The following is a 19,585-nucleotide window of genomic DNA, read 5'->3' as shown; positions in this document are numbered from 1 at the left end:
TTTTTTAGAATCTTTTTTTGTATTTTTGGGGGTGCTTTTGCAACTGGAAAAGGTTTTAACTCAAAGAACTCAAAACTGGGGAAACAAGTGTCATTCCAAAAAAAACAAATTAACACTTGTGAAGTTTTGTTGCATCCAAAACTGCAACAACAGATTGTTTGCATACTACAAGAACTTTTTTGCTGTCCAAACAAAAAGTGCAAATTCTCTGCAGTTCTAGTGCTTTCTCCGGGAGCCATTGCTGGACCTCTGATGGAAGAGGGTCCCCAGGAGCAATTGGTGTCACAGTTGAGGTAGATGGATCTCCTGCGCTGTGCTCTGTCCAAGTGATTAGAGTAGTAGGTCTTCAGATGCTTGAGTATACTTGTGGTTCCGCACAAGTACTTCTTATATGTACCTCTGGAGAGGGTCTTCTCACATAAAGAGCACTTGACATGCTTCGCGGCCACTTTTTTTCACCCGGATGAAATCCACAGCAGGATTTCGCTGCTGTTCCACTCTGCCATGAGATGGCATTTTATTTGGAAATAATTTCCTAAAAATGTCCACAATGAATATCAAAAGAGCACCTGCTGAAATCAGAACCGCTTATTTCATCACTGGAAGACTAAAGAAAAGAATACTGGGTGGGGACTTCCTTTCTAGAATAATAAAGTGTTTTATCCAATGAAATCTCTTTATTCTGTAGTCATGTGGTATTTGCGAATGTAGATGGATTTGCGATTATGGAAAATGTAATAATACAGTGTTAAACCATAAAATGTGATATGAAAATCTAACTTTATATTTTATATTAGTAAACTACCGACCACAAACATAAATTACATATGTTTTTTAGACTTAATAAATATCTTTCTGATTTCGAGAAAAACCGTGGTAACAGAATGTACGTAACATGACTTTTCACAGATTTGTGAATATAAAAAAAAATACAAGTTTTTTTTTCTGGCCACATCTTATTCTTACAAGATAGAATAATTCTGTAAAATTCAAATGATTCTAACTATGTGGGCTTGGTGAAGGAAAAGTAAGTGTGTTTTCTTGCAAATTCCACATTAAACATTTTACTCAAATGGTAGAATGGATGGGAATGAATCATTGATCTATTACAGTTCAAATTGTAGTGACTGTGACAAGTAGGTTCTTTCTTGTCCTCTCCGGGTGAGTGGAGAATACATGATTCTCCCTTTATATTTTGTGAGTATGTAAATATGGAAAATGAGGAGAAGGCATCACCCGTTTGGCCCTGCTCCGTCCATCTTAGTAGTACGGAAACTTCTTCCCAGTTGTTGCCAGGATGATGTACTGCTATCCAAACTGCTCCTCAGCACATTTTCACATTCTTTTTTTATGCGAATTTGATACCTAAGAATATGACAAAATCTCCACCAAACAAAGATGCACTTAATTTGTGTGGTTGGGAGGGGGAAGTACTCTTGTTTGGAGGAGAAACAGCTCTTTGTACTCTTGTTGTCTTCTCTAAAGGAGAATTCATGTTATCACAAATTTCAGGATAAAGATGTGTGAAGAATAAGCACATTGCTGAAACGCACGCCAGGTCTTAGTAGGCATTTCATCCTGGTCCATTACACAGCTGTACTGTAGAATATGCACTACACATTTACCCAACCACATAGCACTTATTAATTAATGGGTAAAAAGTACTCCAGTTGGGTGAACATTTTAGGCAAAACTGCGGACTCTTGTTGGATAAAGGCACAGATAAGGTTCCATTTTGGCCCACTCACTCACAGAGCAACTGATATACCCACACAAACACCACTTATGCACCCATTCAACTACTGTCATGTCCTCTCACAGACTCACACAACCACTCGCAAATTCACTCACCTGCCCATACAGACACTCACTCCCACTCTCAAATGTGACAGGCAGTCATGGCCAGTGCGGGTAAGAGCAGTGGGGGGAAGCTGACAGACGATGGAATAGGAGAAATAAAATAAATAAATAAAACCGCTTAACTTGTGCCCGCTGCTTCACTGACTCACCTGCACAAGGTGAAGAGCTTGAGACTCTCCAACAAGAGGTCCTCCGGCTTTGCGACCAGCAGGTAGCCCTCCAAGCCCATGCAGAAGATCTAGAGAACTGGTTCTGCTGTAAGAACATCCACATCCGAGGGGCACCGTCTGGATCGGAGGGCTCAGACATTGTGGGGTAGGTCCAATGCCTCTTCCACCAAACCCTCAGAGAAGAAGACGAAACCTCCATACAGTTGGATCGGGCACACAGGGTGGGCTGAGCGAGTGGTGAAAATACTAGGCCATCATACATGCTCACCTGTGTACATCACTTCCAACTCAAGGAGCATAACCTATGCGCCACGCGGGGCACCCACCCCGTCAGGGGACACAAATTAGCATTAAACCAGGGCCTTGCTGCTCTCACTCCACAGAAACAGAGGACCTACTTCCCCATCATGGAGTTCCTCAGATGTAAAGACATAGCATACAACTGGGACCACCCGTTCTGTACCATCTTTCAATGTGAGAACAAACTCCATCAAATCAGGACCCTGGAGGAGGCACGGCAACTCCGGAACCTCCATAACGATGCAATAAGGCTTCACCTAAGACCGCCTGGGCACTCTCCGGGACCTGAGGCCAGCAATGGCACCAGATCACCCCAGCCTCCCTAGGCCTCTGACTGGACAACATGACTGTGGCTCAGGAACAGCAAGCGGTGCTTGATGGCCTCACCGGAGGCCCTGCCTCTGCCGAGGTGAATTAACCTGAGCATGAGACTCCCGGGAATGTGGTCCTATATGCCCTTGGGAGGCTCCTTGTCTTCCGCTATGCTATGGCGGCAGGGTCAATGACCCCGGATCTTGGTATCCATTCCAGATGCGAGAAAGCCGGCCCTCCTCGCTGGATACTGGTTTCAGCCTCCCAATTTCTCGTCCTTGGTTTCCCAAACTTCGATGTTGTTATAGTGTTCCTGTGTGTTTTTGCTGAGGGGGAAATTAGATTGAACTCCAATTTGCTATATCGCCCCCTGGAATCATGACATCCACTGGACTGTTGGTTTGTTGCTATGTTTATCTTTTTTCTTGGGTTTTACACTGTGACCACATTCACTCCACTTACCAGCACTCTCAGCGTGGACACAGCCCATAGTACTTGCATTACCACACATGAACATGAGCCCCCCCCCCCATATTGATGACGTGTCTCTGCCAGGATGTAGAAACCCGCACAAGCTCCCATATCTTCACACACACTGAATTGAAGAATATCTCCATCAATGTCTGAGGGCTCAACAATCCCATCAATCACAAAGCTGCACTTTCCTATCTTGAGTATAGCGGAGGTGACATATGCCTCCTTCAGGAAATATACCTGCTGCCCTGCTACTTGCATAGCTTGAACATGTGCTACTTCCCGATTCAACAATTAGCATACCAAGTACACATTAGTAGACACACCCTAACCATTGAATCCATATACAACCTGAATGATAACCAAAAGCCATTTCTGAAGTGGGCACTATTGGAGATGCTAAAGTCCCCTGATCAGGCAGCCTTGATGGGAGGCTACATGAACCTTATACTGAATAATAAAGGGGAACGGTCTGCCCAGTACCATGGCCGGACCAGGTCCCTCTCCTACGGGGGAGTCCACTGGCTTTGGGAGGTGGGACTGTGTGACCTGTGGAGGGCGGACTACCCACAGACACACAGCTACACCTTCTACTCCATGGCATACAAAACGTATGCCAGGTTAGAACACTTTCCAGGGACATCAGCCCTGCAGCCCTGGGTAACGAAACATTGGTCTCCATCAGACCATGCTGCCCTTGAACTCACATTATGGATCGACACAAGCGAGCAGCGGGCTGCTCCCTGGTGGTAGCTGGACAGTTTACTCCAGAGACAGGACACAGTCCAAAAACTCATGCACACTATCACCAACTTCCTTGACACTAATGACACTGTGGACATGACTATAGTTATGCTTTGGGAGATGTTGAAGGCAGTGGTACGAGGGGAGATAATTGCCACCTCTGTGGGAGAAAACCCGCTGTATCAAGACAAGTGGCGGGACCTGGAAGGACAGATGAGGGAACTCGAGGCCATCCTTAAATATATGGGGGTGCTGAGGGTCTGGCAAAGACCTGAGGTGGAGCAGGCCCAACTGATTGGTCTCGACGTGGATAGAGCGGAATATGCCATGGTGGAGGTGACAAATGTGGTAAGTTATTGGCTCATAAACTCAGAGTTAAGTGCCATGCTGAAAGGGTTCAATAATACTTACTGACGATGGGGCTGAGTTCACAGACAACCCTGGTATAGCATGGGTATTTCATGACTTTTACTCCTCTCTGTACACCGCCCAAACCCTTCAAGCGACACATGACTATGAGTACCTTCAAAGGGCCGATACCTCCTGGTTAACCAAACAGGCTGACACCCTTGACGCTCCCATCTGAATCTAAGAGGTCATCTCAGCTATCTTCCAGCTAAAACTGTTAAAATCTTCAGGTTTGGATGCTTCTCAGCGCTGAAAACCTTCTGTCACATCCTTGCGCCGGTATTGACCCAACACTTCCTTTGCTAAAGCCTAGATTGAGGTAATTCCCAAGCCCGGGAAGGATCTGCACTGTTGTGGCTCCTACTGTCCCATCTCGCTTATCAACATAGAAGCCACGCTATATATTCACGGGCATACTGGCGGCTCGCCACAACTCCCTTTTGCCGTGACTGGTGTATACGGACCAGTCTGGGTTCATTTTCTATCTGCAGTGTTGAGATGACACCAAGAGAATACTACAACTAGTAGACAAGGCCACGTGCTCTCACAGAGAGGTGATGCTCTTAGCATTAGAGGCTGAGAACGCATTTGACAGAGTTCACTGACCATACCTAGAAGCTACTCTGGTCCACTTTGGCTTGGGTGCCCGGTTCCATTGATGGGTTCTCAATTGTTACAGACGCTCTACTGTGAAGATGCGGGTCAACTGGCAGCTATGTGCCCCCCCCTTTTAATCTGTTGAGGGACATGCCATGGATGCTCAATATCCCCCCATTATTTGCTCTCTATATGGAGACGATAGCACAGAGAGTCAGAGATAACCTGCAGATCACTGGGGTGAAGTTCAGAGGCGATATGCACACCCTAAGCTTACATGCGGATAATGTTATAGTCTCACTTAATGATCCGCGACACTCCCTGCTGGCCCTCTTGGAGGAACTGGACCGGTTCAGCAAGGTGGCATGCTTTAGCATAACCCTTCAGAATGTTCAGGTCCTCAGCCTCATTGTGCCACTCCCAGGCAGGAACAGTTGATGCCCAGATATCTACTGCTGTGGGCAATGCCATCAATCTCATATTTGGAGATCCAGATCGCCCCACACTTTGGGATGCAGTCTGTCTTAACTATAGTGCTCTGCTTCGAGAGATCAGACCTCACCCAATGGAGACACTACAGCCTCTCATAGCTCAGATGCATAGCCGCCTTAAAAATGACAATTCTTCCTAGAGCCCTGCTCTTGTTCCAAACCCTCCCTGTAGCGGCATCAGTGGGACTGCTCAAACCCTTGGAGCTGGAGCTAAATAGCTTTGTCTTGGGGAACATTGCCCACATATGCACCACAATATTATCTACCACCCTGCGGGAGAGGGAGGCCTGGGGGTCTCCTGTCTTCTACACTTCTATAGAGCAGCGCAGCTTCGCTTCTTGGTGGAGTGGAATCGTCCGGAATCCGATAGGCACTTGTGCTTCATGGACTGAGCAGAGACAGGGACCACTTATGGAAAATACTGTGGTTACAACAGAAGCGCAGGACGTGGGGGTTCTACTCATCACCAAGGCAATCCTTGTGGTATGTGATTATATGGCCGCACAACAATGTTTTACTTCCATTCCCTTGCCGCTCACGCCTATTATGGGCAACTCAGACTTTACCCCTGTTCTCCACCCCACAGCGTTCCAGACTTAGCAACAGGCTAGCTGTAGGTCAATTGGGCACTTCCTTTACACAAACGGTCCCATTCCATTTGAGCAATTGTAAATAACGTATGATATCCCTGAGTCAGAGAGGCTTCAAGGCGGACATCCCTGAGTGGGAGCTTAAGACTCATACTCACCCTCCCCAAAAGGACCCACACCCCACCTCATGAATCTAAACTGGCTCCCGATCCAGAAAAGATGCCGTTTCAAGATGCTGACCCACGCCTACAAAGCCCTGCACAATGAAGGACCAGCATACATCAACAACTGCCTAACCTTCCACCTACCAGCCAGATACCTCCATTAAGCCTCCCTCTCCAAAGCAGACACCCTACGGATCAGTCGAAATAACAGCGGAGACTGCTCCTTCTCACACCTGGCAGCCAAGGCTTGGAACAACCTCCCCCATCACCATCACTCAAACAATTCCAAAGAGATCTAAAGACCTGGGGGCATATTATCAAGGACGGCGTTACAAATTATCGCCGATTTAGCGGCAGAAAACTGCCGCTAAAGCGGCGAGAATGGGCTTGATAATATGCCCTTGAGAATTCCAATAGAAGTCCATGTTCTGGTGTGAACATGGGCTTCTATTGGAATTCTCCACGGCATATTATCAAGCCCAATATCGCCGCTTTAGCGGCAGTTTTCTGTTGCTAAACCGGCGATAATTTTAATGCCCTTAAGTTGTTTGAATGAACAACCTCCACACAGCGATTACAGCTCCAGCACCTCGAGACCTTCACGGGTGAGTTGCTGCACTTTAGAAATGACTGATTGATTGATTCATTCATTGCCTGCTGATCCAACAATCAATCATTTACCCCAGGATCGAGGAGGGAGCTAGGAGACTCCTCACCACGTTTGAGAAATGGCTCCTACTCAAAGATAACAACCGACACATAATCACTGAATTTTACGCCCTCCTTACCCAACCCCAGCAAAGGAGAAATCAGCAGGACAGAAACGATGGCAACCGAAGGTTGGATGCTCACTCATGCACAAAGAGTGCGAAGACATATTATACCGCGCTCACCACCCTGCTAGTAACACCTTCAGCGTGGAAACTGCCACTAGGATTGCAATGTTTTGATATCTCACACCGGCTAGACTATAGCGAGGCAATCTAGCCCACAGTGAGGATTGCTAGAGGAGATGCAGGGCACCGGGAACTCTTTTACACTCGCTTAGGGCTTGCCCAAAGTTGACAACATATTGGGACGCTGTCTTAGCAGATATAGACTTGTACTTTGATACAAAGTCACTTTACTTTGTAAACTCAATAAAGCAAAATTGAGCCATAAATAAGACTTGTTACACTTAATGTCTGAATTTACCAGGCCACATGATCTTGCAAAGAAAATAACTGAAGAGAAACAATATAGAATATAGCTTTAGCAGGCATACCGTGGATGGTTGCTAAACAACAGAACTCAAAAGGGTCTTAATTGCACACAGAAAACCATATCTATGCTTCAGCAGTGCTACAAAGCTAGTGCATAATGAATATGTACACACTTGCTGCTTCTGTCCATGTCATCAGTCAGCTATCATTTTATCTTGTGAGATTTTGGGATGACAAATATACTACCACAACAATGCACAAATGTACATAGGTATAAGAAAAAAACATTGTCAGTGCTCCTATGCAGAGGCAGAATATTGTGATTACTATAAGTGAAATTGGACTCTTTATCTCGCCCCGCCTTTTCCTCCCTTTGGTTACTGGTAGTGGAATTGGACTCCTTATCTCTCACCTATTTCTCCTCCCTATGGTTGTTGATAGTGGAATTGGACTCTGTATCTCTCACTTTCACCACCCTAGAGAGATTCAACCACTGACCATCAGCAACTGTGACTGCATTTCCACAAATGGTTTTAATATTTATGGGATCACCAATCTTGTCTCTCCCTTTTTTACATGAGTGGCTGCTTTAATTTGCACTACATCTCCAACATGCACCAAAACATTTTCACACCTTTCTTCTGATCATGCCAGTATTTCTGCTTGTTCTGGGCTTGACTAACGTTCTCTTTAACCAACAGCATTAGATTTTCAACATCAGAGTCGCTCTTCGCCATTTGGCCATCCAAGCTGGACAGAAAGTGGCATTGGCTTTTCTACCCCTAAATAACTCAAATGGTGAAAACTTGGTTGGCAAATGACGTCTGGCCCTATAAAATCACTGCACACTCCACAGTTTTGACAAAATCTTGGTTCCCGCTTTTTTGCCCACTTAACACATTCCCCAGCGACTCTGTTCATCCTCTCAATGAGACCATTGGTTTGCAGATGATATAGAGAACTCTTGTGATGTTTACATGATTCAAAGAAATTCCCTACTAATAAACTGGGTGCCATTGTCAGAAATTAGAATTTCAGAAAACCCCGTCCTCAAACATTTCTCTGAGAAATTCCAAAACAGAGCTTGCACTAGGGTATTTTACAAATTTAAACTCCGGTCACTTGGAACAGTAATCTGTTAGTACGATACTACATTTGGTACCTCCAGGTAATAAATTATAGGGACCCATAACATCAATCCCTAATTTTACCCAAGGCCTCGATGGAACATCAAAGGACGTCAGTGGAGGAGTTGCGACTCTCAAACATTTGTCTGCTGACACACACACACACCACAACCTTACACCACCTCTTCAATGTCTGCGTCCATCCTAGGCCACCAAAAGGAATCTCAAATATGCCTTTTTGTGAGATTCGAACCCAGGTGTGCCTCATGGGTGTTATTAATTACGCCACTTCTCAACTTAAGTGGTGGAACCAGTTTATCGAACCTAAGTAACATACCATCTTCTACGGAAAGTTCCTCACACACTTTGAAAAGTGTCTGAAGCTTGCGTGGTGACACTTTTTTCCTTGGCCATCCATTTTTGACAAACTCAGATACTTGTTGTAACACCTGGTCCTCCTTTAGAGAAACTCTCCATGATACTTCAGAACACACACCTAACTTTGGTACTTCAATGGATGCTACTTAACTAAAGGCTTGTGATCAATGTGTAGACAGAATTGCTTGCTCCAGACATAAAAGCGGAACTTATCAATATACCACCAACACAGAAGAAATTCCTTTTCAATCACTGAATATTGAAATTCAGCATCGCACAAAATTTATATTTTAATTCACCCTTCTTTTGAGGTGAGTACAGCTCCTAAACGCACTTTGCTAGCATCCACTATGATGCTGCACGGAAAAGAAGGATTAACCACCTTAGAGCTTTACTCTCACCCAACTGAGCTTTTTATCCATGTAAAGCCTTAAGGACATTCTGCTTCCCAAATAAATTTTGCACCTTTCCAAAGCAGACCACTGATGGGTCTAATTTGAGAAGCATAGTCTGGATTGAATCGAGACTAGAATTCACACAGCCCTGAAAATGCCTTAACTCCATACTTATCAACTGGAGGAGGAGCTTCCACAAAGGACTGTATCAACCCTGGCCTGGGTTTGATACCTTCCTTGGAGATTATATGTTCAAGATACTCAACCTCACTACATAAAATCTGTCATATCTCTTTCTAGAGTATTACACCATTGTCCTTGAAACTTTTAATGACATTTTCCAAGATTATGTTTTGAGCGATTACATTCTTTGCAAAAATATGAACATTAGTTTGAAAAACCAAGACACTTCACTTCTTTTAACATGTTGTACATTATTCTTTGAAAGACCGATGCTGCAGAGGCAAGCCTGAATGGCATACAGCGATATTGAAATGTGCCTATAGGAGAGACAAATGCCATAAAGTATCTCAACTCCAGGTGCAATTCTACTTGGTGGTATGCTAATGCAAGATTGTGTTTGGAAAACAAACTTCCCCCTGCAGTGTGAGTAAACATGTAATTGATTTTGGGTAATGGGTGAGAATCAACCCAAATTTCTTTATTTAGTGACCTTAGGTCAACACACACACTAAGTTGGCCACTCCACTTGCGTGCTAGAACTAACGGGGACAACCACAATGATGTCTCAGTGGATTCAATGATTCCCTGCTCACACAATAATTTTAGCTCTTTCACAAGATCATTCCTAACACTGAATGGTACCCCACTTAGTTTGTGTTTGATAGGGACTGCTCCTTCGTTGACTTTGATCTTGTGCTTGAATCCTCTGATCTTACCCGAGGTCTGAGAAGACTTCAGGGAACTTGCGGTTCCACTCCTCCGCAACACCACCAACATCTATTCTTTGTGCCCAGGTCTGAGGATCATTCCGAAAAAAACCCTGGTGAAGCCTTTCAAGAATGTTCAACCCTTTTATGTCAACATAAATCTTAACTTCTATTCTCCTGCCTCTATGTAGCCTCGGAGCTTAATTATATGCCCTTCATAGGAAACAAGTGAACGATCAGATAGAAATAAATCCCTCTCACCCATGTGTCTTTGAATAGTCTTTGGGTGATCATGGTGATTCTTGCTCCAGAATCAACAAGGAGTTTTAAAATGTTATCACTCACACAAACCATGACAATGGGATCGGCAAATGAGGAGGGATCCCCCGAAACAGTACCTTCTTTTTTTATGGTAGTTGTTGTTACAACTGGAAACTTCCTCTCCCATGCTAAGTACTAAATCATTCAACCCCTCCACATCAGATTCAGAATCGGCCTCACAATCAGATTGCATCACACATGCCACAGACCTAAAGCTGTTTTTCTTTTTCTTCTGACAAACCTTGGCAAAATGTCCTTCCTTCCTGCAGTAGTTACTAATAAAATGTTTGGCTGGACATGCTTTATCATTTTCAATGTGCGGGGGGGGGGGTTCCCTAAACGGTAACACATATTGGACATAGACGGTTCCATTTTGAACCTAGAAGGTTTGGTACCACATTTTTTCCTGCAAATCTCAGACATTTTCCTGAAATGATTTGCCAGATTTAACCACATTCACTGACTCTACAGGTTTTTCCTCAAGTTCTTTTACAGAAATCTGGGATATTTCTATACTTTTCACCTTTTTGATGGTGTCATCAAAAGATGGATTCCCCATTGATAAAAGTTTTTGACGGATTTGTTTATCTTTGCACTGGCAGATAAACTGGTCTCTAATCAAATGATCTGTGAAATTTGCAAATGGACATGCAGAAATCAGTCTACAAAGTGCTGTGATGTAGATGTCCACATCTTCATCAATTTTCTGTTTGTGTTTGAAAAACTTGTGTCTGAGAACTATTAAACTTAGTTGCTTATCAAAGCTCATTTGGAGTTGTTTTATAGCCTCCTGATAATCATCTAGTACTTCACCTTCATCCAACAATAATTAAAGTAAGTGCTTGAATGTAGATCTCCCCTCTTATCACGGCAAGTGTAAAAACAGAATTTATTTCTTGCTGCTCTGAACCTGGAGCCCCGATTAAGTTTCAAATGCATTGAACAATATCGACCATCTGACTGGAGGATCTCCCGGAGTGTTTTGGAATGATGGAGGTGGAGCCATTGACCGCATTGTGACTACAACAGCACAAAACTGCAAGAAGTATTTGTAAAATTTAAAATAGTATAATGCAAATAGTAATAATGTCAGTGATATAGCTTCAGACAAGCACAATTAAGTATGCCTGTCACTGTATACAATTTTTAAGACAATCAAAAGTGTGCTTGTCATTGTGTTGTAACAAGCAAAATAACGTTGTTTAAGTAAAAACCTAAAATTGTTATCATGCTTGTCACTGTTGATTTGGTTGTAAATACAGTTCTTCTAATAAGGCTGCCAAACACAGTATTATAATAAACATGACCATGAGAGAAACGCTGTAGACACAAATATTGCCAACTTCCTGCAGGAGGTGGGTGTTGCAGGCATTAAAACAAGTGCACTTAAAATTGTAGACGCGACATGCAGGTGAATTTTTTTTATCGAAAATACCTCCAATATGGTGGGTGGGAGGTTAGCATTGAATGCACTGCTTGTAGACATGCGAAACTATCGGGTTTATCACTGTGCATGAAAACCCTGAGGACCCAAGGAAAAATATCCTGGGAAATAGAGTCGCGAAATGAGAATGAGGAAAGGGAGTCGGTATACCAGAGCAACCCTGCTGCCCAGCATATCGGAGAGACACAGCAGCACTAAAAAGGTAAATGTTGAAGTGCACATCAGGCACATTGATCTCCCGTGCGAGAAACTTGGGACACAGCAACCTGTCAGGTAAACGGGCTGAGTAAAGAGCTCAACTGCTGCTTGAATGGAGCTCCCCCAGGGCTTGTTCTTTGTTCATAAAAGTAAAATACCAGTACTCACAGAGGTGCCAGCCTCCCTCATGGCATCTACTCTGTTATAATTCTTCAATATATTCAGATATGCATCAAAAAGTCAGTGCAGCTGTATTGTAGCTCATCATTAAAGCAAGAACAGACGGTCATCACACGATGTGCCTCCTATGGGGAACCACCCAGCAGGGTTCTGAAGGCAACTCCAGTTGACGCCAAACAAATCTGTAGCAATTAACGACAGACACAGTATGGAAGTGAAGTATAAGCTCTTTTATTCCATAAAAAGTAAGGCGCTGCCTAGGAGTACATGAAAGTACTCTTCGCTTTCCCCAGTTTAATAGCCAACTGTCACCACTTTAAATACACACCATCCAGCTTAGAACATGGTTTGCGAAACATTCCATTGAAGGCATAGAGATGAGGCTCTTAACATAGTAACACTGTATGACTAGATATAACACATTTACATTTTACACTCTAGATGCTTGGTTCTGATCTGACTTCCACTGCTCTAAATGTTTTTGGCTGGATCGCGCTCTCCACCCTCCCCATCCCTCTTCACTGCAAAAAGTGTGGTCTTAGGCACAGCATTTTCACCACTTTTAGAGGGATATTCCCAATGACTGGCGATAACTATCGCCAGCGCAAGTTATCGGAAGTTATGTTATCGCCGCCTAATCCTGAAATCTATCGCCATTTTAGCGCTGTATTATCAAGCCGACACTACATGGCAATAGTACCAGGGTTAGGCGGTGAAAACTACGGATAACATATGCGCGATGGCGATATGGAAACCAGCGTTAGAGGGCGTTAACTAGCTTTCGGACCATTATCGTCCGAATTGTCCCTTCCCTCCCGGCGATAAGTCCTGCTAGGAAGCGGCGCTAGAAGATTCAAGATATCAGATCTTAAGAACCAAAGTAAAACGCTTGTTTGGGATAGGTCTGCCCTGCTGCTTTGGTAGAGTAACTGTGAGGTAACACGATGTAAAAACTTCTTAACCACTCTGAATTACATTTACCAGGAATATTTCCATGCTCTGGACATAAACCTTTCCTTTGTTCATCAATTGGGGCATTAATACTGCCTGGGTTAATGTCCCACCACATTAGTAACTTGATAGCTCAATGCAGTTATGGATGAAGGATGACCAGTTAACCATTGCAGAGTGCCTGCATTGCTTTGCGCCCCACGTGGCATGTGTCTGTTACTAACTATTCATATATTTAAGATAGAAACATTTTTTCCTCAAATATGCAATTATCCAGCAGATCCAGACATATGTGGATATTGCCGTAAATCAACAATGAAATGGAAACACCTTCACTGCGGAAGAGTTGCACCACTCCACTGTGCCCGTCTGTTGACAGTCTAATGTCTTTAAAGTCCTGATTATGCATGCTAATTTTTTTAAAAAAAATGCCTTTTCCGTTTTTCCCAGCTCTTGCAAAGGCGGGATAAACTGTGCCAGCCCCCATCTGTGTTTGCACTGTCCCGGGTCCCAGCCAGCTCTGATATCAAGGCTCATGCTGAATAAACTGTATTGTAGCTTATGCAAAGAAGCTCTACGTACATTATTCCATGCACTGCATCCCTCGCCCATGGACCAGGCACGCACTGCTAGCATAGACGCCTGTTCACTTTCCCGCAGGTGAAGAGCTGTGGAACAATGGCCTTGACCACTACACTAAGAACACGCAGTGACTGTGCCAAACCAATAGAGGGAGGATTGCTGTCACTGATGGCAAGCATGGTGCGAAGATTCTGGAGTCTCAGGCAAAATGACATGTTGCCATTTAGGTGCTCCGTTTCCCTAGAAACAAAGCTATTTTGAGGACATTGCTAGCACAAAGGCACCATATTAAGCCTTACGTGGGACCAATGCTGGCCCGGATTCACAGCTTGGCGCTCTAACCATCTTGCAACTTGGACCACCATAGCATTTTAAATATGTTGGCAGCCACAGTGAAGCTTGTGTGCATAAAGACAGTGTCTACCCTAGAAGAATGAACTCTGTAGTTAGCTAAAAGTGAGAACATTGTGGTATGGTGTTGATGAAAAGGGAAGCACACAACGTTAGCAAAATTGGATTTGGACTTTCTGCTATGGCATCCCTATGACTCACACACACACACATCCCCGCGTCCAGGCACCATCCAGTATTCCAATGCATGCTAATACTAGGCACATTGCAACAGTAGGGTATGTGTTGCATAGCGGAGTCATAAACATCACTATTCCCACTCCAGTAAGTGAAACCCTATACTAACCTTTGCACCCCAATCCCAACTGTGAACCCAGGAATTCCTTTTTGAGGCCCCAATACACACCCAAAAATCCAAATTGACCCAAATGCACACCCCAAATTTCATATTTTAACCCAAATGCAAACCCCAAATTTCAGATCCGACATCCTAAACCCATACCCACACGAAAAAAATTAAAATTACACCATTACTGACCTCACAATGTGTTGCACTCAAATGCGATGTAAAGGCACATGCGTTGTTGGAGTTGCGTAGTTAATGATGTACTGCCTGCATTGTACTGGACGTCTCCCATGCCACAGGCAAACCATAGGCTAGCCCGTCTGTACCTGGACTGCGCTCAGCACCAAGGAGCTTTCCTCTTGGGCACTCCATCGCTACGATGCCAGCACCCTCCTCGCCATCAACCCTGGACGCCACCTCGCCTGCCACAACCAACCTCTGCTCCGGATTGGACATCGCCATCATTGATGACTGCAGTATCACCCGCAAGGAGCATCCCGACCTTCAAGGACAAGGCATTGCCATCACCTACAGAGGCACACTCCGACTGACCACGCACTGTAATGACCCAAGGGTGACCATGGACCACCTCAACTCCCAGATCCGGACCAAGCCCAAGCACATCCACTGCGGCACCCTCATGTGCAGGGCCCTTGGCCCCCCATTCTCAAATACCATTGTTGACCTCATTGCACCCCAGGGTCTCCCATCCACCAACGACATCCTACTCGGTTATCTCAAGTTCCACCTGGACAAACCCAGTGAGCAGAACACCACCGCCTTCAGGAGAAGGTCCCCAACATCAGAAGCAAGCAGCAACTCACCTCAACAGGCCACATAGCAGGACACACGGTCAAGCACGTCACCTCCGCCAGCAGGAGCTTCGACTTCAGACACAACACCGGACTCTCCTGGACCGACCATCATTAGATACATCACATCTTCACCTTGCCAACTGGACGCCACTGCCATCATCGCAACTCCTTGCAGCTGAATCAAGGCCACCGATGGACGTCTCGTCAACCCTCTCTGCACTAACGCTCCGCCACTGCTTCCAACCGATGACACCGCTGCGCGCAACCGCCACCAATGGTTCTCCAACAGCACCGAATTCGGGCACCCCTCATGAAAGGCACTGCGTCAGTACCTTCCGCCTGCCTGATGGCAGGCGTGAGGGTGATGCAATGCCACAGGGATGGTTGTGACACGACTGCAGCAATGCGTGACTTTAATGCAGACAGATACATCAGGAATCCAGACGTATCTGTCATTACTTGCATCATGGAGCGCTATCCAGTGGATACAGCGCATCTGTGGTGTTGCAAGAAGGGGGTAGTGAAAAGTGTTGCAATGCTGTCTTGTTGTAGCGCTGCAACACTTTTCATGAGTAAGGACCAGGAATGCGCACTATCTTATTGATGATGCGCAGCCCTGGCCTGTATTTTTGTAGCAGGGCAGCGCAGCAACAATATTTGCAGCGCAGTCCAGCAACAAAACATGCTGAAATGAGGCACCAATGGTTATCTGCATTTTAAGACCAGGTATTTTCTGGTCTTAATAAACTGCCTCTAGTTGCAGTTAGAGCCCTTTTTTGGTGTCCTCTGGACTTAAGGAATCCCCTTGAGAATATGGTGATGTTGTGTTAACATCAGATTTTGCATGGGAACGCCTCCCTTGCATGTCATTAGCAATAAATATAACTAACATAAATTGCGATCTTTAAAATGTTAGTTTTCGCCTAAAAGCTGTCGCTAACGGCTGTTGGCGACAGCGTGATAATACTGCGAAAAAATTATCACCGCATTATCGGCAGAAAAGTGCCGCTAACGCGGCGATAAATGCTTGAGAATATGCCCCTTAGTATTTCATTCTCCCCAGGTAGGGATCAATTAGCAGGTTGACTAACATAGTGTTTTCTCCTTTTAAATGTAAATATTGTGTATGTAACATGCCATTCGACTACTTGCTATCAGTCTTTAGGTGTTCCAGCTCACTCCTCTCTAGCAGGAGCCACATTGCCGCTCAAATGTTTTGGAGCCAGACTTCTTCTGTTCCCTCATCCTCAAGTGCCCCACATATTGCAAGAACCCTGTGGCAGGGAGTCTGCCTTCTACACGATGGCGGTCTTTGCACCCAAGGAAATGGTGGCAGCATCTCTCCAGCCTTCTCTGCCACGTTCCTCCAAGCATGAAACCATGCCACATTGAGGACTGGGTGGAGCTGGTACGGGGCAGACATTTAGGCAACGGTTCACTTAAGCAGGTGTGGGACATGTAAGCGACAGATGCAGACCGAAGGATGGAGCAGGTGAGACCAGAATGGGAGTTAGACGAGCAGAAGATAGAGGTAGCTCGGGTAGGACTGAGAGTCAAAAAAGGTCCAGGCACCCCCAAAAAGGGGCCCATATTTGGAGATCTCATCTTTTCATGAAACACTTCTTGGCTCACATTAGGAGACTCCGTTTTGGAGAAATGTGTTGTAAAGCAGAGCTCATTTGTGGAGAAATGTATTGTAATTTAAACATTGTAAAGCTTGTAGGACCAGTATGCTGGTTCAGACTAAAACCATAAACACCGCCGCTCTGAAAAAAAATACATGCTTGTAGTTGTAATGAGATGCAGTCTCACAACCAACAATGTCCTAGACAATCAATTCCACATAAATCAGAAATCTAGCACAAAGCCAGCGGGGGAGGGTATTAGGTCGGGATCCATGGGATTAGTAACTATGATGACAAAACATAAAAAGCAGCTCTGAAATTCTTCCTCATCAGATGATTCTCAACACCGGCATTTTGGAAAATGAACCTATATTCGGGGCCACTGGAAATATGTAATTATGCGGCCATGGCATTTCGCTGAATAGTTATGGGCTTGCTGCATTTGCCACATAAATCATCATCTGCGGCATAATCTGCAGATTTTAACAAAACCATTGTTTTTAACTCAAACAGATAAAAAATTACAAATTATACTGCTACCTGTGTCTGGTTATAGAAAAGTGAAAAATGATAAAGTAATACTGTCACAAGATGTGCCTCATTATGCCACATAATTTGCCTTTTTTTTAAGCCTAATTTAGTCAACCCTGCTGCAAACTTTGGTTCTACTCTACCGCGTTATTCCAGTGGCCCTGCCTATAATGGTAAATATACTCAGTGTGTAAATCTCTGAAGAAGGAAATGCTAATTTTTGCCATGTCGAGATTTGAACTTGTGAATTTTAGTATACTCACACATTTCAACTTGGATTGTAATAATCTCCTAGGTTGCTTTATTGCCTAAATCTGTCCTTGCAAATATTTTTGACAAACGTAAAAGTCTACAAATGCAATGCACATCTGAGAACTTAATTAAAAGTTCAAAACAATTAAACTGAGCCACATAGCATGGTCATACAGAGCGAAGACGATGTATCGTTCAACTTGCACAAGGCGCCTAAATCCTTGGGAGAAAGACATTGGCAGTCTGGGCGAATGAAGGATATAATGTTAGACTAGCTCAAATGAATTTAAGTTATCGGAGTTGCTTGATTTCCAGAAGTGGTGTCAAAGCACCAATTTACAGACTGCAACAGGGAAGTGGGCAAAACCATTGTGCTTTATGTGAAAAGCTGAAACCATTTTAGATAATTGGTTGGTCTGGGTAGCAGTCCTTTGATGTTTACATGTAATGATGCTAAGCATCAAACCAGCGAGGCGGCATCGGACAAGTCCCTGGACATTTTAAATGATGTAGTACATAGACTGGCCCCAGTCTCTCAGTTCCTTGAAGGCCAAGCTCTAAAGCAATAAGGGCCCACGTGCAGTAGAGCTGGAGTTTATAATGTTTTCACCACAAGGAATTTTAAAGCCTTTTATCAATGCTCCTATAAACGTTTTTAAAACCCTACAGATCGTATTATTTTATGTAATTTTTAAACATTTCCCAGTATGGTATATTGGAAATCGCTGTCCTCTAATGTTTACATATAATGATTTTAAGTAATCGCACATGAAGAAAAATTACTTATTTACTGGTCTGGTTAGCAGACTTTACAAAAACTCTGCCATTGTAATGCCTCGTCGCTGTGAGCTTCTTAATAACCAGGTAATACCCATTAAGTATGATACCGTTTTTAAACGAATAAAGCCAAGTCAAATTATTCACAGAAATTGAGTTAAAATGTGTGTGCTTTATATTTTACAACGAGTTGACACTTTTCACAGAAAAGCTGAGACCTAATTTCCTTTAGACGTTAAAGATTTAACAAGCATTTGCAATGCAATAGGTCTCGCATTAGGAAAGTTTGAGCTATTGGTATTGGAAATGCCAAATTTTTTATTTATGTGTTGGTTTTGAAAATAGCTAAATTAATAGCTTTGTCATTTCCAATTCCAATAGTTTTAACTTTCGCACCAAGTACATAGCACCGACAAACATTGACCGAAAACAAAAAAAAATGCTTAAAATGCGTTTTGGAAACGTTTTGTTCCTGTAACGTTTGTGACTTTTAAAAAAAAGTGAAAATGCACCTACTGACATCGTACAAAATAAGGGGCAGTGTGTGAGGGGGCATTGTATGAGGGCAAAGTGTGAGTGTGTAAGGGTGCGGGCTGTAAGGGTGCAGTGTGTGAGGGGGCATTGTATGAGGGCAAAGTGTGAGTGTGTAAGGGTGCGGGCTGTAAGGGTGCAGTGTGTGTGTGGCCTAAAGTAGTGTAAGTGGGTAATGTGTGAGGGTGCAGAGTGTATAGGGGCAGTGAGGCAGTGTGAGGGGGGTGCAGAGTGAGGGGGGTGCAGAGTGTGAGGGGGTGCAGAGTGTGAGGGGGGGTGCAGAGTGTGGGAGGGTGCAGAGTGTGGGGGGGTGCAGAGTGTGTGGTCTGTGTGAGAGGGGGGCAGTGTGTGTGTGGTCTGTGTGAGAAGGGGCCAGTGTGTGTGTGGTCTGTGTGAGAGGGGGGCAGTGTGTGGTCTGCGTGAGAGGGGGGCAGTGTGCCGGCTGTGTGCGAGGGGGGCAGTGTGTGGGCAATGCCAATAGCTCAACTTGCACGCCACCCGCTCCTCCAGGGAGCTGGTCCGACAAATTTGCCCGCCAGCTTTGGGTTCCCAGTGCCTGAAATACTGTGAGATAGCTCC

This window comes from Triturus cristatus, chromosome 10 (genome assembly GCF_964204655.1).
Source record: "Triturus cristatus chromosome 10, aTriCri1.1, whole genome shotgun sequence".
NCBI classification, from domain to species: domain Eukaryota; kingdom Metazoa; phylum Chordata; class Amphibia; order Caudata; family Salamandridae; genus Triturus; species Triturus cristatus.
This window is presented reverse-complemented; position numbering follows the sequence as displayed.